At 39.0% G+C, this 9,518-nt stretch overlaps 1 protein-coding gene and 1 long non-coding RNA gene across 2 annotated transcripts in view; both read left to right on the forward strand.

Annotated features, from left to right (window-relative positions):
• MTA3 (metastasis associated 1 family member 3) overlaps positions 1–9,518 on the forward strand; it is a 178,046-nt gene that overhangs the window by 124,333 nt on the left and 44,195 nt on the right. The window lies entirely within an intron of this gene.
• LOC114487304 (uncharacterized) overlaps positions 1–9,518 on the forward strand; it is a 19,175-nt gene that overhangs the window by 8,364 nt on the left and 1,293 nt on the right. The window contains exon 3 of the long non-coding RNA XR_003682275.2: positions 5,746–5,771. This is a non-coding gene — a long non-coding RNA (uncharacterized lncRNA). The remainder of the gene's footprint in view (positions 1–5,745; positions 5,772–9,518) is intronic.

The raw sequence follows: 9,518 nt of genomic DNA on the forward strand, positions 1-9,518 counted from the left end.
AGTATATCATGCCACTCCCTTCTGGCTTGTAGAGTTTCTGCTGAGAAATCAGCTGTTAACCTTATGGGAGTTCCCTTGTATGTTGTCATTTTTCTCTTGCTGCTTTCAATAATTTTTCTTTGTCTTTAATTTTTGCCAGTTTGATTACTATGTGTCTCGGTGTGTTTCTCCTTGGGTTTATCCTGTATGGGACTCTCTGCACTTCCTGGACTTGGGGGGCTATTTCCTTTCCCATGTTAGGGAAGTTTTCGAGTATAAAATCCTCATATATTTTCTCGGGTCCTTTCTCTCTCTCTCTCTTGTCCTCCTTGGTCCCCTATAATGCAAATGTTGTTGCATTTAATGTTGTCCCAGAGATTTCTTAGGCAGTCTTCATTTCTTTTCATATTTTCTTCTTTATTCTGTTCTGCAGCAGTAAATTCCACCATTCTGTCTTCCAGGTCACTTATCCATCTTCAGCCTCAGTTATTCTGCTATTGATTCTTTGTAGTGTAGTTTTCATTTCAGTTATTGTATTGTTCATCTCTGTTTGTTTGTTCTTTAATTCTTCTAGGTCTTTGTTAAACATTTCTTGCCTCTTCTTGATCTTTGCCTCCAGTCTTTTTCCGAGGTCCTGGATCATCCTATCATTATTCTGAATTCTTTTTCTGGAAGGTTGCCTATCTCCACTTCATTTAGTTCTTCTGGGGTTTTATCTTATTCCTTCATCTGGTACAAAGCCCTCTGCCTTTTCATCTTGTCTGTCTTTCTGTGAATGTGGTTTTTGTTCCACAGGCTGCAAGATTGTAGTTCTTCTTGCTTCTGCTGTCTGCCCTCTGCTGGATGAGGCTATCTAAGAGGCTTGTGCAAGTTTCCTGAGGGGAGGGACTGGTGGTGGGTAGAGCTGACTGTTGCTCTGGTGGGCAGAGCTCAGTAAAACTTTAATCCACTTGGCTGCTGATGGGTGGGGCTGGGTTCCCTCCCTGTTGCTTGTTTGGCCTGAGGCGACCCAACACTGGAGCCTCCTGGGCTCTTTTGTGGGGCTAATGGCAGACTCTGGGAGGGCTCACACCAAGGAGTACTTCCCAGAACTTCTGCTGCCAGTGTCCTTGTCCCCACGGTGAGCCACAGCCATCTCCCGCCAAGAGACCCTCCAACACTAGCAGGTAGGTCTGGTTCAGTCTCATATGGGTTCACTGCTCCTTCCCCTGGGTCCCGATGTGCACACTGCTTTGTGCGTGCCCTCCAAGAGTGGAGTCTCTGTTTCCCCCTGTCCCATCGAAGTCCTGCAATCAAATCCCACTAGACTTCAAAGTCTGATTCTCTAGGAATTCCTCCTCCCGTTACTGGACCCCTAGGTTGGGAAGCCTGACGTGGGGCTCAGAACCTTCACTCTAGTGGGTGGACTTCTGTGGTATAAGTGTTCTCCAGTCTGTGAGGCACCCACCCCGAGGTTATTTGATTTTACTGTGATTGCACCCCTCCTACCATCTCACTGTGGCTTCTCCTTTGTCTTTGGATGTGGGTATCTTTTTTCGTGAGTTCCAGTGTCTTCCTGTCAATGATTGTCCAGCAGCTAGTTGTGATTCTGGTGTTCTCGCAAGAGGGAGTGAGAGCACGTCCTTCTTCTCCGCTGTCCTGGTTCCTAATCCCCTTATTCTTTTTTAAAAATTCATTTTATTTTATTTTATTTTGACCACGCTGCATGGCATGCAGGATCTTAGTTCCCCGACCAGGGATCGAACTCACACCCCCTGCAGTGGAAGGGTGTATTTTTAACCACTGGACCGCCGGGGAAGTCCCCAAGATTTGTTCTTTTGTCTGCAACATTTATGTGTCTTTCTTTTTTTTAATATTATTTATTTGGTTGCACCAGCTCTTAGTTGTGGCAGGCTGGCTCCTCAGTTGTGGTATGTGAACTCTTAGTCGCAGCATGCATGTGGTATCTAGTTCACTGACCAGGGATTGAACCCAGGCCCCCTGCATTGGGAGTGTGGAATCTTATCCACTGTGCCACCAGGGGAGTCACCATTTATGGGTCTTGGTTTCCTGCTCTAACTATTCTAGGTTCAACTTCACTTGGACTTTCTGTTTGTTCTTGTGTTGAGATTATATTATTTTCAGTTGCATAAAATTGATATCTTTTAGAAGTCAAACGCAGGAAGAAGTCATTGTCTCTTGTTATTTCAGATGCCATGACCTGCACCTTTAATCCTGTTTGCCTGGTGGTATCATGCCTTCTACTTTGATGTTAAAATATAAGATCTTGAGGCATTTCTGTAGAAATGAATGGGAGTGGTTAAAAATTAGTAATATGTTGATGAGTTTTGCAGATTGTTTTCCAAGAAGAACATATGTAAGGCTGCTAAGTTGTTTTGTGCCATTAAATGGAAATGGATTCATTGTTTAGTTGAATTTGAAGAATTGGGCTCTTATGTTTCTTTCAGTGTTCATAGGCCTGCACAGGTCAGGTTAGTACCTTTCTCTATGAGGTGACCAGACCATGGATCTGGAGACCATGGAGAGGGCAGGGTGGTGGAACTGCTGGGACGTGGGTAGCTTGTTCAGGTGATTTTCTCTGTGGCTTGTCCTGTGAGGACTGCAGTCGGCTTTCAGCATTCCTATCTGACACATGTTTATCCAAGACAATATATGCCACTTATCAAATCACCAGCAGTATTTTGGGAGCAGGTAAGTAAGCTGCCTGCAGGATGGTTGGATATAACTTCCTCATTTTCAGGCAGCTGGGCTGTGAATTTCAAACACGGCTAGTCTAAGACATATAATGAGATTTATAACTGTTAAAACATTAAAGCCACGGAGGCTTCATAGATTTCACCTTCGTTTCAGTAAAATGGGAAGTATACTTAGTGCAATTTGCAAAGAAAAAAAAATTAGTGTGCAGTAATCCTTACATACACTCCCCTGTCCCCCTGCATTGTGGATATAAAATTACTTAGAACAGAGTAAACCCTGAAGTAGTTACTTAAGTAGTAGTTCTTGGACTTTCTAGCCTGTTACTTCCTGTTCATGGCTGGAAGGGCCAAGTGCCATGTGCACTGTTAGGGAGCTATTGCTGGAACAAAGCCTCTGTCTTGGAGAATAGGTAATTGCAGACATACTGGATTACTCTTTTGTCTGGACTCAGGACTAAAGCAGGTTGGAGGGTAGGATTCTAGATAAAAGCTTTTTGAGTTTTTGGGGGCCTTAGAAATCTTCTGGGATAGACTATATTAGAGATAATGGTTAAGTAACTTATATAAGACTAGAAACTTAGGTTTCCTGATGCTAAATTCTGGTTCAAAGAAAGGTCAGGCTATGTTGATTTAGTAGGGAGGAAATTGCATGCTGGAACATCTCTAATTCTATATTATATCTGGTGTTTTAAAAATGCAATTCTGATTTTGCTGTCCCCTATCTTATATCCTCTTAGTGGCTTTCAGTTGCACTTAGGGCAAAAACCCAGATCCTTAAAACAGTCCCCAGGCCTTGGCAGTCACCATTCTACTTTACATCTCTCTGAATTTGACTACTCTAGGTACCTCATATAAGTGGAACCATGAAATATTTGCCCCTTAGTGGCTTGCTTATTTCACTTAGCATAGCATCTTCAAAGGCCATCCATGTTGTAGCATATGTAGGCATTTCCTTCCTTTTTAAGGCTGAATAACAATCCATTGTATGTGTATATTACATTTTGTTTATCCATTCGTCTGTCAATAGAAACTTGGGTTGCTTCTACCTTTTGGCTATTGTGAATAATGCTGCTATGGACCTGGGTGTACCAATGGATTTACTTTTATGATTCTGTTATTCCCCTTAGATCTATAGCTTTTGATCCATATAGCCTTATGCAAGTTACTTAACCTCCCTGTGTCTGAGTTTCCTCATCTGCAGTGGAAATAAAATCTATCTGCCCTGAGGTTATGGATTGACAAGAAGAGGGTATGCAGGCATATACCCCTATAAGTTGCTGATATATGTATCCAAGCATATAAAACTTGATGGAACTGCATTGGCTCCCCAGAGCATGCCTTGGGCCTGGGCCCCTGCATTCCCTGGAGCGGCGTAGAGCTCCCTGTGCCATTGGCTGTCCAGGTTGGGTGGAAGACAACTGATTTATTGCTATGTCACAAGTCTTTCTGAGCTTCCATCAATATTCTAGAAGAAACTATACAGCAGTTTATACACCTTCAGCAGTTTATACACCTTCATTTAAGGGAATGTTTACAAACACTGGGCTCTTCTGGCTCTTGAGGCCCCGTCCTCACTAGGAGAGAAAGTAGGTGGTGCCTCAGGGTCCTCCTCCAGCCTCTGGAAAAGTCTGTCTCTGACTTTACCTTTTGATATCAACTTGAGGGTTAAACAAGATAATACTTGTAGATCATTTGGAACAGTATCTGGCACAGTGTAAGAGCTCAATAAATATTAGTTGTTATTGTTGAGCTGATGATAACAATAATGCATTCCCCACCCCCCCCCCGTCTTTGTTGAGTCTCATTTACTTTCTTCTGGTTTTATAGCATTATCGATTGTCTGAAAGTGGTTTTTTCATGCCATATTTATTATCATTGTAGTAGGTTATCAAGTTCAAATATGCTCATTAGGCTATAATTAACCATACATACTATAAATAACCATACATATAATTGTTACAAGGAAATCACTGTACAGTTTAAAATCTTCGGCTTAAAACAAGCTATACTTTTCACAATAAAAATTTTCCCATCAAGAAGAACTTAGAGGGCTTCCCTGGTGGCGCGGTGGTTGCGCGTCCGCCTGCCGATGCAGGGGAACCGGGTTCGCGCCCCGGTCTGGGAGGATCCCACGTGCCGCGGAGCGGCTGGGCCCGTGAGCCATGGCCGCTGGGCCTGCGCGTCCGGAGCCTGTGCTCCGCAACGGGAGAGACCACAACAGTGTGAAGCCCGCGTACCACAAAAAAAAAAAAAAAAAAAGAAGAACTTAGAAAAGATAATTAACTTATTTTTCTGATAAGAGAAAGTTGATTTAACCAACAATAGTTTTATTCTTCAGATACTCTTTGTAAAAAATGCCAGCTGTTGACCATGCCCTTCACTCTCTTTATTTGTGATTCCTGTTCAAATCACACACTTCATTTAGGGCTTTGAGGAATTGAGAACAGTTTGGAAATCATAGTCATTACATCGTTTATAGAAATTGTACTCAGCGGAATATATGAATCTTTTGATTAACATTTTAGGCATCAACTTACATTAAAAAATCTAGTCTTCAAAATGAATATAAAATTGATTAAATGAGAGTTCATATAATTTTTAAAACTCAGTTTGCTAAAACTTATGAGTACTATCCATGTTTCCAAGACTATAAAATTAGAATTTGAACTAATGGACTACCACTGCAGTAAAAAAAAATATGAAACGTGAAATTTTCTTTCCTTCTAAATACATCATTAAGGCAATAATATTCTACATTAGGCACATTTCCTTTTTGTCTGATGATGTACTGCAGATAAGAATTTTAAAATGATATTAAATGGGCTTAGAGACACTGCAGACTGTCTTAGGGGGAATTGTTTGCTTGTGTTAAGGTCTGGTTTATCCATCTCTTTCTTTTCAATTTAAGCTTAAATTTGTTTTTGTTTTATTTTTTGTTTTGGGTGTATGTCGTCTTTTACTTTACTTTTCTCCCATGCATTTGACAACTAATATAAGAAACATTAGAAAATCACTGTGGAATTGAACTATGGAGAAATATAATGAAAATTGTTTTGACTTCTTTGTCTAGGGTGAAGAGATTTGGATTTTACAAGTGTGAGTTAATGAAGGCTTGTTATAATTTCTTAAAACTTGTTATTTTTGTATTTTGAGATAATACAAAAATAGTACTGACTTCCTGTATTCCCTTCACCCAGATTCCCCAAATGTTTACATCTACCACGTTTCCTTTATCATTCTTTCTCTGTATACATATTATTATTATTTCTGAACAGTTTGAGAGTAAGTTACAGAATGGATGTCCCTTTATCGCTAAGTATTATTTGAGGAGGTATTTCCTAAAAGAACAAGGCTATTTTCTCACTTAACCACAATACAATTTGCAGATTCAGGAAATGAACATTGTTATGGTGCTATAACGATAGTACTATAACGATTTAATAGTACTAACAATTTATAGTACTATAAATCTGGCTTTAGTCAGATTCGTAGTTGTCTCAGTAACGTCCTTTATAATAAGAGGGAAAAAAATTTTTTTTCTCATCCAGGATCTACTTGAGAATCACTTAACTGCATTTACTTGTCATATCTCTTTAATTTCCTTCAATCCTGAGTGGTTCTTCATTCTTTCTCTCCTTTGTGACCATGGCATTTTGAAGAGCACAGGCCATTTATTTTGTACCATGTCCCTCCGTTTGGGTTGTGGTTATAATTTGATTAATAATTAGAGTAAGTTTTTATTCTATTAAAGTCCCTTTTGATCAGTTACATCAGGAGATCTTCCATTTTTCCTTAGGTTTTCCAATTTTTCATAGGTGTTTTTTTTTTTTTTTTTTTTTTTGGCCACATGGTGCAGCTTGTGAGATCTTAGTTCCCTGACCAGGGATCGAACCTAGGCTCCAGCAATGAAAGTGCAGAGTCCTGACCACTGGACCACCAGGGAATTCCCTGATAGTATTTTTTAATTAGAAAATTTTTTGATGCCTGTAGTTATAAATAGCTTTTTATTCCTGTTATTGTTTATGTGTCATTTCCCATTTTTTTTCCTTGATAGTTTTGCCAGAAATTTCTCTTTTATTGTCTAAAAGAATGAAATTTTAGTTTAGTTGATCTTCTTTATTGTATGTCTGTTTTCTATTTAATTTATTTTTGCTCTTTATTATTTTCTTCCTTCTACTTTTCTTTGGCTTTACCCTGATATTAACTATACCAGCTTTACAAGACCAATTCACTTATGTACCTTTTTGTTATTAGTAATTAAGATTATAAATGTCCTTCTGTATCTCATATTTTTATATGTAGTATTTTCTTTATCACTTGGTTCTAAGTATTTCCTAATTTACTTTATAAATTTGCATTTGATTGAGAGTTAATTTTCAAGGAAATGTGGTTCTATCTAAATAAATAAATCTATCTTAATTGCTTTGGGGGTTGTGATCAGAGAACATGTATGATACCAATTATTTTAACATATCATGATTTCCTTTAGGGCCTGGAATATAATCCTCCTGAGGATTTTGCTCCCTAGGTCTTGCCCACTTTCACCTCAGCCTAGTCATAGCTAACTTTCTGTTTGGTCTGTTCTCTCTTGTAGCAGTTTAGAAAATACCTCAAAGTTAAAGCTCAGGTCAGTGTGGAAGCTCATCTCTCATACTTCCTCTTCCTGAACTATCTTAACCTCTCCTTCTTGCCTGCATTGCTTGTTCTCCAGTGTCTCCACATAGTTGTATTCCATATTTGCCTGGTTTGTGTCTGGAATCAGAGCTGGGGGGAAGAACCCACAGTTACGCTCAGGGTAGGTTTGGAAGTGACATTAGGGCCACGGGGCTACTATGGCCTGCTGCCCCTGGAGCTTTCTCGTGATAATAATCAAAAGGTATGAGTACACATAAGAGCATAGCTCTTGGGTGTCTTATAGATTGGTTTGAGTGAATGACAACCAAGTCTTAACAAATCTGATTATGAGTGAGGGATTTTGCTTTGAGTACTGTGCATTGAAGCAAAAATTGACTGAATGGCATACTTCTCATATATAAAAATGTTTGCCTTGATCGTGGTTTGAGGTTTACTCATGAGAGTTTATATTTATACTTGGAAAAAAACATATGCTCATTAACTTTAAAATAGATTTGATGGTCTGAATGCTATAATTTGTGCTGGAGTTAATACGTGTAAAATTTTTGTAAAACTCTTAACTGAGCAAATCAATAGTATTGAATATATATGGGTATCAGTTAGCCATTGCCAAAATAATGTTACATGTTACAGATTGGGTTCCTGGGAAACAGATTCTGAGATGAGATTTGCATGCTGGAAGTTTATTAGGGAGTACTCTTGGGATCAACACCTGTGGAAGAGAAGGGAAGGAGGCAGGATTGAACAGAGGGAGAAGGTAGGCTCTGATGCAGTGTGAATGAAGGCCTCACCCTTTACACTCCTGCATCAGTGGATGCTGGCTGCCCCAGGAAGAGGGCATGACCTTGGGCAATGGACCTTTCTTAATTTGAGATCATTCCAAAGAGGAGCAGCAGCTGTAGGCTGTTTGCTCACAGCACTTCTAAGCATTGGGTGAATAAGCTCTTAATTCTCAAAAGGGAAAATGCAGTATCTTTTACAATGCCCAGAATTTCATTGGCTTATAAACAACAAACATTAATTTCTCATGCACCCCTGTAGCGATTGTCTAGGATTCTGCTGAACTGTACTGTGCTGATTCAGGTGAGAAGCTGCAGGTTAGGTCCACATCTGGTCCATGTATCTCTCATCCTCTGTTGACAAAAGTCAGTAGCGCAAATCCAAATGCACAGACTCATGTCAAGGCTCTGTTATGTCACACATCTTAACAGCCAGTTGGCCACACAAGTCACATGGCCAGGCCCGACCTCAGCAGAGTGGAAGAATATGCTCCCTTGGAGGTCCAGGAGAGGGAGTGAATTTTTGCTAAACAATAGTCCAGTTTACCAAAGTGTGATTCTGCTTAATGAACAAAAGATGAGAATTCCACTGCCAAGATTTCATTGTCACTCTTTCTCCTAAAATACTTCTGTTTGTCATCTCCATCTGTTTTGAATGAGATGAAATGTGACAACACCTTCACCACTATTTGGCAGAGAGAACAGCTTGTGCTGAGTTCTTACAATTTTTAAAATTTAGATTTGAATGGATTTGTGTGTATCTATATCTCTATTGAAAAGATGGTATCTTTGCAAAGTATTTATCTGGAGGGAGGATTTTCAGTTTCAAGTTCTTTATTTTATTTTAAATTGAGATATACATATAATAAAGTGTATTAAGTACACTTAGGTGCACAGCTTATAAATTTTTACATAGGTCTACATCCATATAACCACCACCCAGATGTAGTTGATGAACAGGGTTCCCTCATGCTTCTTCCCAGTCAATGATCCCCTCTTCTGAGGTAATCATTATTCTGACTTCTCTCATCATAAATTAATTGTTATTTTTCTCAAAATTCATAAAAATGGAATCAGCCAGTATGTTCTCTTATATGTCTAGCTCTTTGAGTTTTTATCTTAACTGATAAACTATAAGTTGTTGGTTACATTGTCAAACTCCTATGTCTTTTCTTAGCTTATTTCTGTGAGTCTTCACTGGATGTTGTCTCTTTTGTTTTAGAAACTATATTTTGTGTTTTACTTATTAGCTTTTTGTGGTTGGATCAGACTATACAAAAGTTCATTCAGAAGAAGCTTCTATGTATGTCAGAAAGATGGAGTTAATATGGACTCCTAACAAATAATGTGATCCTCTGGTTTCCTTTGTAAAGCTGGTCATTGATTTTTTTTTTTTTTTTTTTTTTTTTTTTTTTTTTTTTTTTGGTAC

This window comes from Physeter macrocephalus, chromosome 12 (genome assembly GCF_002837175.3).
Source record: "Physeter macrocephalus isolate SW-GA chromosome 12, ASM283717v5, whole genome shotgun sequence".
NCBI classification, from domain to species: domain Eukaryota; kingdom Metazoa; phylum Chordata; class Mammalia; order Artiodactyla; family Physeteridae; genus Physeter; species Physeter macrocephalus.